This window comes from Rattus norvegicus, chromosome 16 (assembly GCF_021556685.1).
Source record: "Rattus norvegicus strain SHRSP/BbbUtx chromosome 16, alternate assembly SHRSP_T2T, whole genome shotgun sequence".
Taxonomy (NCBI): Eukaryota; Metazoa; Chordata; class Mammalia; order Rodentia; family Muridae; genus Rattus; species Rattus norvegicus.
Window position 1 is genome coordinate 31,922,871 of NC_141549.1, and position 16,663 is coordinate 31,939,533.

At 38.3% G+C, this 16,663-nt stretch overlaps 1 protein-coding gene; it reads left to right on the forward strand.

The window, feature by feature from the left end:
* Nucleotides 1-16,663, forward strand: part of Erich1 (glutamate-rich 1) — a gene marked incomplete at its 5' end in the record, with an annotated part of 52,793,804 nt that overhangs the window by 1,052,311 nt on the left and 51,724,830 nt on the right.

The window sequence follows — 16,663 nt, forward strand, 5'->3', positions numbered from 1 at the left end:
TTCTAATTTTATTATAATAAAATACTTTCAATTTACTAAAATAGAAATGGCTAAGAGTAGCTAAGATTGAACAGTTCAAATATACTTGACTGAGACAGTCTTCAAAAACACCAGAAATCTACAAAATGTGACATTTAATGTTATTTCATTATTATGGATCATTTGACAGTTAGACATGTCTGCTACTGACAGCTTCCTCATTCTTTCAAAGAAGAATCAAGCCTCTTTTCCTCAAGGTGAGATTCCTTATCTTGGAAAGGTAGCCACAAGGCAGAAATTGACTATTTCATCTGCAGACAAAATACTGTCCAAAAAGGACAAATAGATGTGTGATCGTCAACTACTAATCTCTGCTATGACAGGGTAACCTAGTCCTTCATATACTTCCTTCATTTATGGGTTTGCCAGATGGCTCTGGGCCAAAAGGCTGAAGACAGATGCGTCAGTATTATAAGAAACTAGGGGACTGTCCAGGTGGTAATCTGTCTCCATAATTTGTTTAAGTTTTGGAAGCTGTGTTTTACGCTTCCCTATCTATTCAGGTGATATTTAATTCTTTCTTGGACTTCTGACAGGGGTGGATACTAATTATTGTCTCATAAGCAAACTTGTTGAGCATGGAGAGAGATGATATAGAGTTGAAAACATGGTTTTCAGATGGTGTTACAGGCTAAAACCAAAACAACTCCGGAATAGAATTATATACCCTTCAAATTAGGAATGATGGTACAGTATTTTATCTAATTGACAAATATGATGGATGAGATGTTCTTTGTATATCATACTTAGTGATTTTCATAATTCTTGCGGTTGTACTCAATTTATGTCTGAGAGAAGAAGATTTTTTGTTTGTGTTTTTTTTTAATGTTTTTTAAAAAAAGATTTATTTATTTAATGTATAATGTAGCTGTCTTCAGGCACACCAGAAGAGGGCATCAGATCACATTACAGATGGTTGTGAGCCACCATGTGGTTGCTGGGATTTGAACTCAGGACCTCTGGAAGAGCAGTCAGTGCTCTTAACTGCTGAGCCATCTCTCCAGCCCCTAATGTTTGTTTTTTTTCTTTTTTTTAAAATTTATTTAATATGTAATAATAATTCTTTGGTTTCCGGGTAAACATCCCCCTCCCCCCTCCCCTTCCTTAAAGGTGTTCCCCTCCCAACCATCCCCCCATTGCCGCCCTCCCCCCAACAGTCTAGTTCACTGGGGGTTCAGTCTTAGCAGGACCCAGGGCTTCCCCTTCCACTGGTGCTCTTACTAGGATATTCATTGCTACCTATGAGGTCAAAGTCCAGGATCAGTCCATGCATAGTCTTTAGGTAGTGGCTTAGTCCCTGGAAGCTCTGGTTGCTTGGCATTGTTGTACATATGGGGTCTCGAGCCCCTTCAAGCTCTTCCAGTTCTTTCTCTGATTCCTTCAACGGGGATCCTATTCTCAGTTTAGTGGTTTGCTGCTGGCATTCGCCTCTGTATTTGCTGTATTCTGGCTGTGTCTCTCAGGAGAGATCTACATCCGGCTCCTGTCAGTCTGCACTTCTTTGCTTCATCCATCTTGTCTAATTGGGTGGCTGTATATGTATGGGCCACATGTGGGGCAGGCTCTGAATGGGAGTTCCTTCAGTCTCTGTTTTAATCTTTGCCTCTCTCTTCCCTGCCAAAGGAATTCTTGTTCCCCTTTTAGAGAAGGAGTGAAGCATTCACATTTTGATCATCTGTCTCGAGTTTCATTTGTTCTAGGCATCTAGGGTAATTCAAGCATTTGGGCTAATAGCCACTTATCAATGAGTGCATACCATGTATGTCTTTCTGTGTTTGGGTTAGCTCACTCAGGATGATATTTTCCAGTTCCAACCATTTGCCTACGAATTTCATAAAGCCGTTGTTTTTGATAGCTGAGTAATATTCCATTGTGTAGATGTACCATATTTTCTGTATCCATTCCTCTGTTGAAGGGCATCTGGGTTCTTTCCAGCTTCTGGCTATTATAAATAAGGCTGCTATGAGCATAGTGGAGCACGTGTCTTTTTTATACGTTGGGGCATCTTGTGGGTATATGCCCAAGAGAGGTATAGCTGGATCCTCAGGCAGTTCAATGTCCAATTTTCTGAGGAACCTCCAGACTGATTAACAGAATGGTTTTACCAGTCTGCAATCCCACCAACAATGGAGGAGTGTTCCTCTTTCTCCACATCCTCGCCAGCATCTGCTGTCACCTGAGTTTTTGATCTTAGCCATTCTCACTGGTGTGAGGTGAAATCTCAGGGTTATTTTGATTTGCATTTCCCTTATGACTAAAGATGTTGAACATTTCTTTAGGTGTTTCTCAGCCATTCGGCATTCCTCAGCTGTGAATTCTTTGTTTAGCTCTGAACCCCATTTTTAATAGGGTTATTTGTCTCCCTGCGGTCTAACTTCTTGAGTTCTTTGTATATTTTGGATATAAGGCCTCTATCTGTTGTAGGATTGGTAAAGATCTTTTCCCAATCTGTTGGTTGCCGATTTGTCCTAACCACGGTGTCCTTTGCCTTGCAGAAGCTTTGCAGTTTTATGAGATCCCATTTGTCGATTCTTGATCTTAGAGCATAAGCCATTGGTGTTTTGTTCAGAAAATTTTTTCCAGTGCCCATGTGTTCCAGATGCTTCCCTAGTTTTTCTTCTATAAGTTTGAGTGTATCAGGTTTGACGTGGAGGTCCTTGATCCACTTGGACTCAAGCTTTGTACAGGGTGATAAGCATGGATCAATCTGCATTCTTCTACATGTTGACCTCCAGTTGAACCAGCACCATTTGCTGAAAATGCTATCTTTTTTCCATTGGATGGTTTTGGCTCCTTTGTCAAAAATCAAGTGACCATAGGTGTGTGGGTTCATTTCTGGGTCTTCAGTTCTATTCCATTGGTCTATCTGTCTGTCTCTGTACCAATACCATGCAGTTTTTATCACTATTGCTCTGTAATACTGCTTGAGTTCACGGATAGTGATTCCCCCTGAAGTCCTTTTATTGTTGAGGATAGTTTTAGCTATCCTGGGTTTTTTGTTATTCCAGATGAATTTGCAAATTGTTCTGTCTAACTCTTTGAAGAATTGGATTGGTATTTTGATGGGGATTGCATTGAATCTGTAGATCGCTTTTGGTAAAATGGCCATTTTTACTATATTAATCCTGCCAATCCATGAGCATGGGAGATCTTTCCGTCTTCTGAGATCTTCTTCAATTTCTTTCTTCAGTGTCTTGAAGTTCTTATTGTACAGATCTTTTACTTGCTTGGTTAAGGTCACACCGAGGTACTTTATATTATTTGGGTCTATTATGAAGGGTGTCGTTTCCCTAATTTCTTTCTCGGCTTGTTTCTCTTTTGTGTAGAGGAAGGCTACTGATTTATTTGAGTTAATTTTATACCCAGCCACTTTGCTGAAGTTGTTTATCAGCTTTCGCAGTTCTCTGGTGGAACTTTTGGGATCACTTAAATAAACTATCATATCATCTGCAAATAGTGATATTTTGACTTCTTTTCTGATCTGTATCCCCTTGACCTCCTTTTGTTGTCTGATTGCTCTGGCTAGAACTTCAAGAACTATATTGAATAAGTAGGGAGAGAGTGGGCAGCCTTGTCTAGTCCCTGATTTTAGTGGGATTGCTTCAAGTTTCTCTCCATTTAGTTTAATGTTAGCAACTGGTTTGCTGTATATGGCTTTTACTATGTTTAGGTATGGGCCTTGAATTCCTATTCTTTCCAGGACTTTTATCATGAAGGGGTGTTGAAGTTTGTCAAATGCTTTCTCAGCATCTAATGAAATGATCATGTGGTTTTGTTCTTTCAGTTTGTTTATATAATGGATCACGTTGATGGTTTTCCGTATATTAAACCATCCCTGCATGCCTGGGATGAAGCCTACTTGATCATGGTGGATGATTGTTTTGATGTGCTCTTGGATTCGGTTTGCCAGAATTTTATTGAGTATTTTTTGCGTCGATATTCATAAGGGAAATTGGTCTGAAGTTCTCTTTCTTTGTTGGGTCTTTGTGTGGTTTAGGTATAAGAGTAATTGTGGCTTCATAGAAGGAATTCGGGAGTGATCCATCTGCTTCAATTTTGTGGAATAGTTTGGATAATATTGGTATGAGGTCTTCTATGAAGGTTTGATAGAATTCTGCACTAAACCCGTCTGGACCTGGGCTCTTTTTGGTTGGGAGATCTTTAATGACTGCTTCTATTTCCTTAGGAGTTATGGGGTTGTTTAACTGGTTTATCTGTTCCTGATTTAACTTCGGTACCTGATATTTGTCTAGGAAATTGTCCATTTCCTGTAGATTTTCAAGTTTTGTTGAATATAGGCTTTTATAGTAAGATCTGATGATTTTTTGAATTTCCTCTGAATCTGTAGTTATGTCTCCCTTTTCATTTCTGATTTTGTTAATTTGGACACACTCTCTGGGTCCTCTCGTTAGTCTGGCTAAGGGTTTATCTATCTTGTTGATTTTCTCAAAGAACCAACTTTTGGTTCTGTTGATTCTTTCTATGGTCCTTTTTGTTTCTACTTGGTTGATTTCAGCTCTGAGTTTGATTATTTCCTGCCTTCTACTCCTCCTGGGTGTATTTGCTTCTTTTTGCTGTAGAGCTTTTAGGTGTGCTGTCAAGCTGCTGACATATGCTCTTTCCTGTTTCTTTCTGCAGGCACTCAGCACTATGAGTTTTCCTCTTAGCACAGCTTTCATTGTGTCCCATAAGTTTGGGTATATTGTACCTTCATTTTCATTAAATTCTAAAAAGTTTTTAATTTCTTTCTTTATTTCTTGCTTGACTAGGTTATCATTGAGTAGAGCATTGTTCAATTTCCACGTATATGTGGGCATTCTTCCCTTATTGTTATTGAAGACCAGTTCTAGGCCGTGGTGGTCCGATAGCACGCATGGGATTATTTCTGTCTTTCTGTACCTGTTGAGGCCCATTTTTTTGACCCACTATATGGTCAATTTTGGAGAAAGTACCATGAGGAGCTGAGAAGAAGGTATATCCTTTTGCTTTAGGATAGAATGTTCTATAAATATCCGTTAAGTCCATTTGGCTCATGACTTCTCTTAGTCTGTCTACATCACTGTTTAATTTCTGTTTCCATGATCTGTCCATTGATGAGAGTGGGGTGTTGAAATCTCCCACTATTTTTGTGTGAGGTGCAATGTGTGTTTTGAGCTTTAGTAAGGTTTCTTTTACATATGTAGGTGCCCTTGTATTTGGGGCATAGATACTTAGGATTGAGAGTTCATCTTGGTGGATTTTTCCTTTGATGAATATGAAGTGTCCTTCCTTATCTTTTTTGATGACTTTTAATTGAAAATTGATTTTATTTGATATTAGAATGGCTACTCCAGCTTGCTTCTTCTGACCATTTGCTTGGAAAGTTGTTTTCCAGACTTTCACCCTGAGGTAGTGTCTCTCTTTGTCTCTGAGGTGTGTTTCCTGTAGGCAGCAGAATGCAGGGTCCTCGTTGCGTATCAAGTTTGTTAATCTATGTCTTTTTATTGGGGAGTTGAGGCCATTGATGTTGAGAGATATTAAGGAATAGTGATTATTGCTTCCTGTTATATTCATATTTGGATGTGAGGTTATGTTTGTGTGCTTTTCTTCTCTTTGTTTTGTTGCCAAGACGATTAGTTTCTTGCTTCTTCTAGGGTATACCTTGCCTCCTTATGTTGGGCTTTACCATTTATTATCCTTTGTAGTGCTGGATTTGTAGAAAGATATTGTGTAAATTTGGTTTTGTCATAGAATATCTTGGTTTCTCCATCTATGTTAATTGAGGGTTTTGCAGGATACAGTAACCTGGGCTGGCACTTGTGTTCTCTTAGGGTCTGTATGACATCTGTCCAGGATCTTCTGGCCTTCATAGTTTCTGGCGAAAAGTCTGGTGTGATTCTGATAGGTCTCCCTTTATATGTTACTTGACCTTTTTCCCTTACTGCTTTTAATATTCTTTCTTTATTTTGTGCGTTTGGAGTTTTGACTATTATGTGACGGGAGGTGTTTCTTTTCTGGTCCAATCTATTTGGAGTTCTGTAGGCTTCTTGTATGCCTATGGGTATCTCTTTTTTTAGGTTAGGGAAGTTTTCTTCTATGATTTTGTTGAAGATATTTACTGGTCCTTTGAGCTGGGAGTCTTCACTCTCTTCTATACCTATTATCCTTAGGTTTGATCTTCTCATTGAGTCCTGGATTTCCTGTATGTTTTGGACCAGTAGCTTTTTCTGCTTTACATTATCTTTGACAGTTGAGTCAATGATTTCTAGGGAATCTTCTGCTCCTGAGATTCTCTCTTCCATCTCTTGTATTCTGTTGGTGAGGCTTCTATCTACAGCTCCTTGTCTCTTCTTTTGATTTTCTATATCCAGGGTTGTTTCCATGTGTTCTTTCTTGATTGCTTCTATTTCCATTTTTAATTCCTTCAACTGTTTGATTGTGTTTTCCTGGAATTCTTTCAGGCATTTTTGCGATTCTTCTCTGTAGGCTTCTACTTGTTCTCTAAGGGAGTTCTTCACGTCTTTCTTGATGGCCTCTAGCATCATGATCAAATATGATTTTGAAACTAGATCTTGCTTTTCTGGTGTGTTTGGATATTCCACGTTTATTTTGGTGGGAGAATTGGGCTCCGATGATGCCATGTAGTCTTGGTTTCTGTTGCTTGGGTTCCTGAGCTTGCCTCCTGCCATCAGATTATCTCTAGTGTTACTTTGTTCTGCTATTTCTGCCAGTAGCTAGACTGTCCTATAAGCCTGTGTGTCAGGAGTGCTGTAGACCTGTTTTCCTGTTTTCTTTCAGCCAGTTATGGGGACAGAGTGTTCTGCTTTCGGGCTTGTAGTTTTTCCTCTCTACAGGTCTTTAGCTGTTCCTGTGGGCCTGTGTCTTGAGTTCACCAGGCAGGTCACTTGCAGGGGAAAAGTTGGTCCTACCTGAGGTTCCGAGGCTCAAGTGTGCTCGTGGGGTACTGCCTAAGTCCTCTCCGCGGCGGCAGCAACCGATGAGATCTGCGCCACTCTTTCCGGGAGCCTCGGTGCACCAGGGTTCCAGATGGCGTTTGGTGTTTTCCTCTGGCGTCTGGATGTGCGCAGAGTGCAGGCTCTTCTGGTTTCCCAGGCGTGTCTGCCTCTCTGTAGGTTTAGCTCTCCCTCCCACGGGATTTGGGTGCAGAGAACTGTTTATCTGGTCTGTTTCCTTCAGGTTCCGGCAGTGTCTCAGGCGCAGGGGTCCTGCCGCTCCTGGGCCCTCCCCTACGGGAACCCAGAGGCCTTATACAGTTTCCTCTTGGGCCAGGGATGTGGGCAGGGGTGGGCAGTGTTGGTGGTCTCCTCCGCTCTGCAGCCTCAGGAGTGCCCACCTGACCAGGCGGTGAGGTCTCTCTCCCACGGGGTTTGGGAGCACAGAGCTGCTGCGGGCCGGGATCCGCGGGTGTGGGACTTCCGGTAAACACAGGAGTGTTTGTGTTTTTTTAATTTGGACAGAAAAAGTGAAGTGTTGGAGATTAGTTCAAATTCTTTGATTTAATCCGGAATCTGCTTGTCCAAATGCTAAAGGTTTTTGTCCTTAATTAGTTTTTTATCAATCAATAAAGATGCCAAGGCCTTTGGCTAGACATGGGGCAAGACCCTTAGAGTTGCACAGGCTAAGACACAGAGAGGAATGGAAGAATCACCATGACTTGGGGAAGAAGCATGGGATGCAGGAGTAGCAGCGAGCCATGTAAGATTTCATGTAACAGGTCACTGGCCACTGCCCTGATTGGATCTGGGCTAGCAAGGGAAGGTTTAGGGCACCCAGCCTCTGAGGTAAGTAATACATATGTGTATCTTTTATTCATGCATCCAAAGATATCTCTTGGGCAGGCGTATGATCCACTAGGACCACAAAGTGGTACAGCCACTTTCTACAAACTAAAAATGAGATAGTGAAAATTTCCTGAGAGACCCTGTCCCCCATGCTTTAAATTTCAAATGGCTGTAGCAATTTTGAGCACAGACAATAATAAAGGAGAAATTACCTCAAAGTATATTGAAAGGTGCGAATATAAATAGTGTATACTAGTAGAAAACTCCACACATAGTCCAATGAAATAGGAGACATGGAAAATACACACACTCACAACAACACAGGTACAAACCAGCTTTCTGGTGCTGTTTTACTTGGAATTGCTTTCTTAATTTCACTTTTGGATTGTTCATTGTGGTGAGAAGTGCAGTTAATTTTATGAAACATGCTATATCTTGCAACTTTCTTACTCCTGTTTATTACAGTAAATGACATTGCTTGTTTGAATTTTTCACAGCATGAATAATGTCACTTGTGAATAAAAGTTTGTTCTTTTAAAATATGGGTCATTTTCTTGAATAATTATTCTGACTAGTACTTTAGAGTAGCATTAAAAATTCCACTGGTGCATATTCTGCTGTAAGATTGTATTTAAAATGCAAAATGCCTATATTATTAACTATCAGAATTAGACTAAAAAGTATTTTCAAGTGTGGTCTGGAACACGGTGACTTTCTTTGGAACAGGGGTTCTTAGCCTTCCTAATGCAGCAGCCCTTTAATACAATTCATCATACTGTGGTGACCCACACTCATAAAATAATTTTTGTTGGTATTTCATAACTGCAATATTGCTATTGTTATAAATCATATTGGAAATATCTGTATTTTCCAGCAGTCTTAGGTGACCCCTTTAAAGGGTTAGTTTTTATTTACACAAAGAATTGGAGACCCACAAGTTGAGAACCGCTGCTTTAGAATACTATATTCTAAAAAGAAGAATGGTTTTAAAAAAATATGAAAAGGAATCAAAGAAAAACATGCACCAGCAAGATACTCATATCTAGAAAATCAATCATATACTATGCAGTTCTTTGTGATGGATGTCTCCATGTATTTATGTATTTGTAACTGTTGTATACATTTAAATCATTTTAAAAATATTTATTTAATTATTGTAATTATAGTATGGTAATGTGAAGGTATACCATATATGTTCACACAGAGGTCAGAATAGGGCATTGAATCTCCTGTAGCTGAAGTTAATTTTGATTATGAGCCACTTATACTAGTTACTGTCCCCTATATACATGCTACATACTGACCTAGGCTGCTGAATATCCCCTGCAGCGAGGGTGACTTTTGGAAATGAATGAGAGCTGCGAAGTGAATGGGGTTCTCTGCAACAGTACCATGAACTGTTGAGCCATTTTTCTCATCACCTAAATTAAATCGTTGTAGCCACAAATGAATGCCTTTCCTGGTTGTGTGTATGTTGTTTCCTCTCTTTAACTTCACAATTGGGTCTTTAGGGAGTAGAACATTCATGTCGGCTATTGTCTCAATTTTAGGGGAAATAGCATCAATTGTCTATTAAGGACACCTGGATTTCATAGGTATGAAAAAATGTACACGATTGTCATATATTTTTGTTTGTGCATATATTTGCATGTATGAGAGTATATTCTAATATGGGTGTACATGTTTGTATAATTTTGGGGACCAGAGATCCACGTTAGGATCCTGTTCAATGGGAAACTTCTTTGTTCTTGAAGACAAAGGTCTTTCATTAGTCAGGAGCTCACTGATTAGCATAGACTGGCTAGACAATGAGTCCATGACTCTGCCTGTGTCCGCTTCCCAAGGGCTTGAATTATAAGTGCTTGACAACACAACTGAGCTTTTATGTCGATTCTGGGCATCAAATCCTGGTCCCTATGTTTATACAGCTGCATTGGATACCTTGCTGTAAATTAGCAAGGGAAAACACACGTCTTACTCTTTCTGTGGTCAACTTTGTGTACCATAATAGCAGATATGCAGACTGGTCATTGTTACTTGTCTGTCAGTCCCTCAGCTAGCTAGCTGTCTTCCTTATTCAATGTGTGGACTTCATGCAACTCTTCTGACATCCCTGAAGCATCTGAATACACGTGGTGCCCATAGTATACTCAAGAAAACAGATATAAACCCTACATACACAAATATATAAATGTTAAAACATAAATTGCACTGTTATCAGTGCTGTAGTTTATTTTGTACTTATTCCATTCAAAACGTTCTGCAATAATTCATTTAAAAATGCATTGTTTATTCAAATTATAATTTGACTTTTTCTTTATAGAAACTGGGATTTATTGTAGCTATTTAACTTTTTAGTAAACAGAAATTTGGAGATAAACACATGCATTAGTGTGTATGTTTGCATGTACAGGCACATGTGTGTGTGTGTATGTGTGTGTGTGTGAATTGCATGTCTTTACATGAGTGTGTGCATGTTAACATGTACGTGGGCAGAGGTAGATTGATTTCAGTTACCTATTTCAGTGCCTCCCCCATTCTTTTTCAAGAGATGTTCACTTATTAAAATTGTATCTTCTTTGTTTAAACTAAGCCAAAAGCCTGGAGGTCTTCTTTTAAATTATTAAAGAGTAAAAGTTTTCTTTTTAAACTCAAGAAGTTTTTATGTCTGCCTTATAGGACAATAAAGAATGAGAATAGTATCAATAGCCACAATAGAGACTCAAAGTTAAGTAACTCCTGGATTTAGTCACATCAGAGAGATAAAATATACTATGTAAAATGGAGGTGGGAAAATTTCTAGGTAAACTAGGGATGTCATAGTTGGTTCTTGGATAAAATTATGAACTTGAATTTATCCGTTTTCCATACCAACATGTTGAAACATCTAAGGCTAAAGTAAATGTCTTATTGATTATGGGTTATTCAGTTAGTAATTATGTTTCAAATAGTCTATGTGTATCACTTGAGTGCCAAGAAGAGATCTGTGGAAAATACATAAAATATTTCCAAATGTCTATAGAGTGTCTGCCCCTCCTTTGTTCACCAAGTCAGTTTTAAATTTCTGACAATATTTTTGAAGCCAACCTACTGTTTTCTCTCAAAGGCATTATTTTTTTTCATGTCTAGTTTGTTTAGATAATTATATGAAACATGGCTTCAAATTTCTTAGTATTGAATATCAGTTGTAAGAATTTAGGGAAATTTCATTAGCTTTGTTGTACATAATCTTATTAAATAAAAGTTACAACCAGATAATATAGATTATCATTATTTTGAAAGACTGATGATGCCACGAAATGAGATCAATTCTGCTTGCATTCATAAACAATATATATTTTAAATCTAAGTCAGAAATGCCACATCAAATTTGTTTTTTAATCCCTCCACCTGTGAGTCATCCTTTCAAGGGTCATCTTTTTTATCGTATGTCCTATTTGAGAATCTAATTTAATTCTTAAGATAGATAAGCTCCTTAAATGAGCATGATTCACCATAAAGCACCAAAACCATTAAATCCTGACACTTTGTAGTTAACTTTCTGAAAGCTAAAAATGTTCCTTCTAATACTGGAAAAATAATGGTCCTTTATATCTGTGTTTTTGCCAGACCATTGAGTCTTATTGTAAAAACAGACAAACTGTAAAATTCAGTGGCTCGTATAATTATACCTCTAGATACAATGAACCAAAATGAACATCTTTAAATGTTCATGTTCAAATAAATAGTTTAGTGTTTGGAAGATGTAGGTAGTAATTGTATTGAGTGCTGTGAATTTTAATTTTAAGCATGGTAAAAGAATATTCTTAATATGTACTATACAAGAACAAATTCTATAACTCAAAGCAATGATAGCTACAAGCCTCAAGTAATATTTAAAGGGAATGAAGTTGATTATATATCAAGGGCAAATATTCTTTATTCCATCTGTTTCTTTCTGATTGGCTGATTTCCCAGCTTATTATTTCTTTTTTTTTTGTATAGTATAGAATAGAGTTTATTCAGGGCATGGGGAGGGAATTTGAGAGGGATGTAGAAACAAAGAAAGACAGAGGCAGATTATTATTTCTATTAGGTTAGAAAGTTTGGAAATTATATGATAGTTTGCAATAGAAATTGTTATGTGAGGTACTGAAAACCAAGGATATTTACAATGTACCTTGATAGAGTACAATTTGCTAACACAGAGATTTGCACCTGTACCCAAAAGAATTGGTAGAAAGTCTGAAAGGCCATTTAGTGAAAATGTTACTATGTTTATGCCTTAGTTTGGATTTTACTGCTGTGAATAGACACCATGACCAAGTAAGACTTATAAATGGCAACATTTAATTAAGGCTGGCATTTATAGGTTCTGAGGTTCAGTCCAGTATCATCAAGGCTGGGACAGGGCAGCATCCAGGCAGCATGGTGCAGGTGGAGCTGAGAGTTCTACATCTTCATCTGAAGGCTGCCGGTAGAAGATTCACTTCCAGGAAGCTAGGGTGAGGGTCTTAAGCCCACACCCAAAGTGACACACCTACTCCAACAAGGCCACATCTCCACATAATGTCACTGTCTGGCCCAAGCATATACATGTTAAATCATCAACATATACATTGTTCAGGATGGTGGGAAGAGATTGCAAAGGAGGTCAGGGTATGTTCTCTGTGACCTTGTCATGCTCTCAAGAATGAATATCTGTAATGTCAGGCTAAATACCTTTCCCCATCCTTTACCTTCTAATATTCTAAGTCAATGATTTTAACCCAAATATAAAAAGAATAAAGATAGTTTATCCCTATTAGCCAATTAGATCATAATTTTATGGAACAAACATCTGAATAATCTCAGAAATTATTCTTAAGCAAAGATAACATCCCTGATTTCTATTTAGAATAATGCAAAATATTTGGAGGAAGATTTGTTGTTTTCATTTGATTGATTTTAGCTTAAGAAACGTCCATTTAATTGTCTAGTTGTTATATTCAGAATGGAAAACAGTTTCATCTACACAACAATGGCTATTCTCTAACTAACTATATAGACCAGGCTGTCCTTGAACCCACAGAGGTATACTTGCCTCTCCCTAATGAGTGCTGCAACCAATGTTACGTGACACCATACCTTGCTCAGTTTTTAGTTTGGGAGATTTTAAATTGCATCACAAATATTTTTTGTTGTATTACTTTCTAATTTCTTGAATGATTTGAAAGAGATTAAATTGAAATTTCACACATGTGTGCAATTTCAAGGAGTATCTGAAAGCTCAAATGGGTACAAAAGAGCAAAACACAGGTCTCCAATCCTAACTGAATCAGTCAGCCATATATACCAGTGGATTTCTACTGAGGAAAGGCATCCTAAGTTTCCGTTGGTCTACGTTCACAGAAATATGTGTAACACACACACACACACACACACACACACACACACACACACACACACCCCATGTACAGTAACATTCTTCATTTAAAATGAAGATACTTATTATAAACTATGGATAGTTGTCTATATGCAGGTGAATGCAGGCACAAGATAAGGCAAGGCCTGTGACTGGGCAGTGAAAAAGCAAGGCGGGCACAGCGTTTTGAAGAGAGGAGAGGGAGAAGAGAAAGGAGAACCAAGACGGAGGAGGAGGACAACTCAGATCTGTATAGCCTTAAAGGGCCACAGGTAGTTACGAATATTTCATGAGGGCTGGATTTTTATAGGATAATTTATCTTATCTTGGTGGCAGTTTATATTAATATAAATTGGTTCTGAGTTTATTGTGTGGACCATTTTTGGGGTGATATTTACTGATATAAATCTGATTGATAAATTACAAGCTTCTAGAGTTTTGATTTTAACCATAGTTAAAATCATAGAGTTGTGACTATAACCATAGATGGCAGACGCTGAAAATGTGAGTAGTATCCACAGCAGAGAGCTGTGATACACGGCTGCAAATGGGACTGGTTATGGAAGCGGAGAGACCACAGGGCCCAGAGAGTAGCGAGTGGCATCATGGGATGGAAATTAGAAACTTAGCGAGTTGGGTTGAGATGCTTTGAGATTAAGGTGAAAACACCCCACAGATGCTATGTGGGCTATATAATAAGCTACAATAAGCAAGTATTTTGAATATACTTTTTATTAAGGCAGTTAACTTACAAAATAATTACACTTCCAATTGTGTAGCTGTTGCCACAGTCTATTACAGACTTTCTCATCGACTCCAAACAAAGCACCTTTCAACTCTCCTTTCTTTTTTTTTTTTTTTTTTTTTTTTTTTTTTTTTTTTTTATTAACTTGAGTATTTCTTATATACATTTCGAGTGTTATTCCCTTTCCCGGTTTCCGGGCAAACATCCCCCTCCCCCCTCCCCTTCCTTATGGGTGTTCCCCTCCCAACCCTCCCCCCATGGCCGCCCTCCCCCCATAGACTAGTTCAACTCTCCTTTCTTCAAAACAATCACTTATCCAACTGTTCTCCACTCTCCAGATTCCCCAATGCTAGACTTGCGTGAGTGGAATCTTACAACATGCACACTTTGTGACTGGTTTCCTTCCCTTAGCATCATGTTCTCATTTGTCTAAGTTGCAGGATGTGTCAGTTTTCAAACTTCTTCACGGCTAGGTAATATCTCATCATATCATCACCTTCTAACCCACCCAAGTATCGATGAACTTTTAGATAGTTTCTCCTGGTTATTATGAGCAAGTATTTCGCTTTTCAAGAGTAGTTACCAATAATGTTTAAGATTTTGATTATAGGATGTGTCATTTTTATTCATTTTACTGAACATCTGCCATATACCAGTCATTGTTCCTGCTCTTGAGTCTACATCATGAAAACATGCAGTAATAAATTTTTTGTATTCTTAACAGTTTTGTATTGTGAACCTGGAATCAATCATGATCAAGTTTTCATTAATCAAGTTTTATTGAAATCTTCCTACGAAAAGGATAGTATGCATTAAAGAAACACCAAGATACTAAATTTTTTCTATAATAGGATGAATGTGAATAATAAACATTTCTTTTTTTTTATTAACTTGAGTATTTCTTATTTACATTTCCAGTGTTATTCCCTTTCCCGGTTTCCGGGCAAACATCCCCCTAATCCCTCCCCCTCCCCTTCTTTATGGATGTTCCCCTCCCCATCCTTCCCCCATTGCCGCCCTCCCCCCAACAATCTAGTTCACTGGGGGTTCAGTCTTAGCAGGACCCAGGGCTTCCCCTTCCACTGGTGCTCTTACTAGGATATTCATTGCTACCTATGAGGTCAGAGTCCAGGGTCAGTCCATGTATAGTCTTTAGGTAGTGGCTTAGTCCCTGGAAGCTCTGGTTGCTTAGCATTGTTGTTCATATGGGGTCTCGAGCCCCTTCAGCTCTTCCAGTTCTTTCTCTGATTCCTTCAACGGGGTCCTATTCTCAGTTCAGTGGTTTGCTGCTGGCATTCGCCTCTATATTTGCTGTATTCTGGCTGTGTCTCTCAGGAGAGATCTACATCCGGCTCCTGTCTGCCTGCACTTTTTTGCTTCATCCATCTTGTCTAATTGGGTGGCTGTATATGTATGGGCCACATGTGGGGCAGGCTCTGAAAGGGTGTTCCTTCTGTCTCTGTTTTAATCTTTGCCTCTCTATTCTCTGCCAAGGGTATTCTTGTTCTCCTTTTAAAGAAGGAGTGAAGCATTCACATTTTGATCATCCGTCTTGAGTTTCATTTGTTCTAGGCATCTAGGGTAATTCAAGCATTTGGGCTAATAGCCACTTATCAATGAGTGCATACCATATGTGTTTTTCTGTGATTGGGTTACCTCACTCAGGATGATATTTTCCAGTTCAAACCATTTGTCTATGAATTTCATAAAGTCATTGTTTTTGATAGCTGAGTAATATTCCATTGTGTAGATGTACCACATTTTCTGTATCCATTCCTCTGTTGCAGGGCATCTGGGTTATTTCCAGCTTCTGGCTATTATAAATAAGGCTGCTATGAACATAGTGGAGCATGTTTCTTTTTTATATGTTGGGGCATCTTTTGGGTATATGCCCAAGAGAGGTATAGCTGGATCCTCAGGCAGTTCAATGTCCAATTTTCTGAGGAACCTTCAGACTGATTTCCAGAATGGTTGTACCAGTCTGCAATCTCACCTATTAGAAGATTGTTCAAGAGCATCATGTGTGCTGGAGTCAGAAGGATACAAAGCAAACAGGAAAAAAGATGAGGAAAGGAATTGGAGGTTTTAGTTCTAAACATTTGGTTCTGTTTTTATTTTAGAAGTAGTATACTTGGGAGAATCCTGGTAATTTTTGCTTTCTTGTCCTAGTATGTGAAACACTTTACTTTAGACGTTTTGACACCTGTTTTCCATCTTTTATAGCAGGTCTCCACTGTTAGCATTTATTGGGAATGCCTACTGATATCTGTGGTAATTTGTCCTACGTTAATTCATTTGACACTAATGATATTCTTCTGGATATGCACTTTTTATATCCAGCTTATACACAAAGAAGCTGATGTACTAGTATTTATACTATACAAGGTGTATGAAATAGGAGGAAAAAAAGGCTCAAATGCTGTCCAGATAATTGGGCTCATTAAATATTCTTCAATATTGGGAATTTGGTTCTCAAACTGTAACTTTCAAATATATCTGACTTCAAATCCTTATTTGCATGCTATCTTCTTTTATTAATTTTCCCTAAAGTACATTATGGAAAAATTGTTCTAATTACAATTTACTCTGTGCTCATCTTTATTTCATTTAGGAAAATAAAAATAACCATTTATAAACTACTAGTTAATAAAACCATTGTGGAAAACTGATCTTTTCTTCTGTTATTATATGAGAGGATCAGTGAGCTTTTTCAGC